We start from the raw sequence: 4,740 nt of genomic DNA on the forward strand, positions 1-4,740 counted from the left end.
GTGTGGTCCAGTCATCAGCCAAATCCAGATCTGGAGGGAGGGCTCTAATCCTATCATGGAGGCACACTTCGTCGGCGATGCCCATGGATGCCCTTCTGAAAGGACATCTTTACCCAAGTGGATTTTGCTGTGAGTAGCAACTGATTAGGGGACTAACAATATACATGATTTGGAAAGTGGCCCTGGATCACTTATTTTGGGGGTGGATATACAAATTCTGGCACATAGGTTCAACTTTCATCAAGAAAGCATTTTGGGTTCCAATTTATAGTGTAAGGGTACCCCTTATAACTTTGTGTAAAGAAATGTTATACATGAATTGTCTGAGCAGGTTTTAGTCTCATGGCAAAGCAAGAAAACTAGTAGGATCCCCCCTATCAAAAAAATAGGGAAAAGAAGAAGGTTTATTTAAATTTATGCAATGTTTTCCTCTCTATGCTTTGTTAGGACTATATTGTGTTTCCAAAAAGATATCTGGTGAACATTCGCTGGGGGTGGGATCCCAGTGAACACCCTCAGAGCCATCTGATCCAGATCAAACGGTGGCAGATTTCTTCCCCAAACTCCCACAATTTAAACAAACTGTCATGACAGTTTTTCAAAAATGCCAACCCTCCTTCACAAACTGCCAGCAGCATTGTTCCCAAATGCCATCCTAGCTGGTGAACGATCACTAGCTATTGGCTCCAAAGTGGTAGAGTTAGAATATGTTAAAACCACATGTAACTTGTCTTGTACTCCAAGCCTACATCCCAGAGTGTACGCTATATATATTACATATGAGGGTTAGATCAATACAACAAAAATATTAGCCTATCAATAATTTTCGCATGCTTATGCATACAAATGTTCTACTACCAACAGAGTTTGGATGAAGGCCGATGAGTTGGATTAGTGCCTAATCATGTCTCATGACACTCAAAATTCTTAAAGAAACATCCATTGAATTGTAACTCAAAGAACAGTTGATTGTGTTGTGTTTTAGTAGTGGAGGAAGCCCGAAGGCTTCGGGCCATACTCCATACTATCCAACTTGGCTACTAAATAGCTTAAAATATTAGTCGGATGATCCCAAAATGCCAGACCCCTAAGTGACCCCTTAGGCTCCAGACTTATTTTGGGACATCTAGTTTCGGTACCAGTGAGGACGAAATAATGCATGTAACACTCTGCTTCACTTGGAGATTCCGGGATAGGCGATTATGAGATATCCAAATAGGAAAATAAATTTTGTGTGTGTGTGTAGGGGGGGGGGGAGGGGGCATATATAGCCGCCTTTTTCTCCATAAGAACAAACTTTTGGATGTGAGATCTCGACCATTAAAAGAGCTTGAAGCTTCTCTCCCCGGCTCTCATTCTTCCATCTAAATGATGGAAAGTGGGCCTTGTACCTAGATCAAAGATCCAATGTAGCAAAACACGAATGCCCCTTGCATTTATCCATCAAGCTTCTAACTCGTGGGGTTTTTGGGACTCCTAGACTGATGGAGTCACCCGAGAGCATCCTAGATTTAGGATTCGTCCCAAGAAGTTTGTGAATGCGTGAGAACGCCTCAACATCTACCCTTAGTGGTTGTGATCATTGAGAGAAAGTATCCAAACCTCTCGAACAAAGACGTAGAATTCAACAAGGATTTGAAAACCGGGCATAACCTTATCGTCATTGTGATTCCCTTTGTTTATTTCTACACCCGTGCCTACTTACTTGTCTAGTGGTAAGCCTTTCTTGTTTATCTTGTTAATCACTTTGCTATATCATATAGGGCTGTTTCATATAGAGTTGTCTTTAGTGAACACTTTATATATTAGTGTCACTAACATTAGTAAATTAATAACAATTTGTAGTTCTTATGCACACCTAGCCCTCTTTTCCCGACCCTTTAATTTTCCCTTTTGATGTTCAAGTGGCTCCACCTCTTTCCCCATTCAAGCTATGGGTGAAAACCCTATAGTTCAATCTACGAGATCACATGGTGGTGGTGGTGGTGGTGATGGTGGTGGTGGTGGTGTTGCACATCATGAACTCCTTTGATGCCCCCACGTTCTTGGGAACTATGATCCAACATGGGCTTTTTTCATGACATAATCGGCAAGGTGGATGATGATTTATGCCACGGTCCGTGATATGGAGTCGAAGCTACTTGGTTTATGTGTTACCATGGGCAAGCGTCTTGGTCTTGGACATTCCGTTTACCTACAGGTTCAACGCTCCTCGGCTGGGAGCAAGATGGTTGGGGAGCCTCTCCAACAAGGTCCTTGTTGAGCAATACCATGGCATGATCTTGCGGGTTGGGAGTCTTTTTTTTTTAGGATTGGGAGTCTCTTCTTTTTGCGGGTTGGGAGTCGTGGGCATGCTTCTCTTTGTTTGCTTCAAGGTCTAGTTCTTTTTCGTATGTTGTCATCAATGGCATCAAAGCTAGTTCCACACATGTTCTCTAAAACCTACACACTAGTACTTTCTAACTAACTAATAAATATGGCATTGGTCAGTTTAATTCAAATACAAGCTCTATCTTTAATTATGTGTGTGAATGTATACTATATATAGACATATATATACTATATGGCATGCGCCCTAGCTAGATAGAGTTATTTGCCTTTGTGTTTTTAGTTGTGCATGCAAGACACTCCCTCCACATCACAAAAAAACCGAAGTTTTGGGCAAATACCATTTTAGTTATTCAAATTTGATATTTGAAAATCACATGTAAAAATCTCTATCAATTGTTTTTTCTTTGCCAAAATCTTACTCCCTCCACTCCACAATGTAGTGCTTCCTCTATCCCCGTGCTTCAACTTTGACCGTAAATTTAACTACCAAGACCGATTGCGGCAGGAGCAAAAATTATATCAGTGAATTCGTATTCGAAAGAAGTTTTCAATTATATAATTTTTTCTCCCGCCATAGTTGGTCTCGTTGGTTAAATTTATGGTCAAAGTTGGACCTCGGGAAGCGCGGGCGCACTATATTTTGGAATGGAGGGAGTATGATTTTTTTGGTTTATGACAATTGAGATTAGTGGTTAAAGCTACATCTTGAAGACCATGTCAATGATGCCACTTACTTGTAATATGGATGTAGTAGCCAGGACCTTACCAAAGGTGGCTGAGAAAATGACAAAACGATAGTGCAAATCGTACTTCTGGAGGCAAATGCCGAACGTAGTCTGAACGGGGAAATGGGGGGAAATGATGGGTCATGTCATCGCATCAAATCTGATGGGAGAGAGAACAATCTTTGCATTCATAACCATCCATTTGTCCTTTATTATTAATCGTGTTCTGTATGGATGGAGAAGGAAATCCTGCATGGCTAGCAATATACAGAAACGATGACTTGATAACACTCATGCAGCTTTCAAGGACACTGTACCAGTGGACTTCCTCTTAAAGAAAGTGGGGTATGGCATATCTGATAGTGAATGACAAGAAGTAAAGTTCTCCCTTCAAAAGAGAAGAGTGTTGTGATCGAATGGGAAACGTTCCTTACAACAAAGAAGTAGTCTTAAGGGCATTATTCCTTTTTTTCGATGGAACTGCAGCAAAAGTTATGTAGAAATAGAGATACCGAGGAAATGGCATCTTCCTTATTGTGAAGGCTAGAGATAACCCCCATGTGAATAGATTGAAGTAATATAAATATTGGCTCGTTGATTTATCAATAGGGGAATATCTACCTCTCTATCAATAGGCAAAGAGTTTCCTAGGAGTTTTGAAGAGTTATGTACCTTAGAAAAAAAATCCTTTATGGTTTGTTGTTGGACTAAAACCATATGATTGTGTCCCATGGTTTAAGTTGTAAGCAAAGTTTTACAAAGGAGAAAACTCTAAAGTCGATCTAACCTAAAGGAATAAGCAGGAACAGAATCCTTCAATGGAGCAACGACTAAATCAAGGATTCTTGTACAGTGAGTTTTATGGGCTACACTGGCTGTATGGTCTACGTTTCAAATACATAAACACGCCGTGTACTACCATTCTGCACAGTTCGTGGCTGTGTGGTCGTCCATCGGATTCCCAGCATGCACAGTGCCGGCTTTGCATTGCATGCATGCCCCTAGCTACTCTCTCGTAGGACGTGGGTGAATGAATGCATGCGTGCGTGCGCGCGTGCTCCCGTCCATGGAGCAACACGATCGAGAGAGAGAGAGACCGCAACAGAACCTGGCCAGCTGCTGCTGCTGCAAGCTGCATGGGAGGAGCTGACCTGATGATGATCTGACAAGCGCAGAAATGTTCCTGGACTGGACGTCTGGGCTGCAATAACTTTGGGGCACTTGATGGATGCATCGGCCACTGTTGGCAGAATGGACGGAGGTAGACCTGCTGCTGGAGGCTTCAAAGCCCGGCCATGTCCCCCTGCTTGTTCCGGTTGACCGCCACGGACAAGCACACACGTCCAAAATTTTCTACAGCGCTCCGCAGAAGTATGCTTGGCCATACCTGGCAGATGAAAGTAATAAGCACTAGAAGAAGATGAAAGTTCAGCTCATCATAAGCACTACAAGAAGGAAAAAAAATCAAGAAGTGCATGCTTTTGGTTAGCATACGTTAGCTTCATTGCACTGTGGGCGAAGCCGATGTTGTACAGTAGAATGTGTGTATGTGTATGCACCACGACAAGGAGACACGTACGTACATGGCGCCCAAATCCAAAGTAGAAAAGGTGGGTTTTTCTTTTTGGTTCATCGTGTGGAGGAGAGTTATCTTGGAGTCCTTGTCGACGAAAACCCCTAACGT

This window comes from Triticum dicoccoides, chromosome 3A, assembly GCF_002162155.2.
Source record: "Triticum dicoccoides isolate Atlit2015 ecotype Zavitan chromosome 3A, WEW_v2.0, whole genome shotgun sequence".
In the NCBI taxonomy this organism is placed as follows: domain Eukaryota; kingdom Viridiplantae; phylum Streptophyta; class Magnoliopsida; order Poales; family Poaceae; genus Triticum; species Triticum dicoccoides.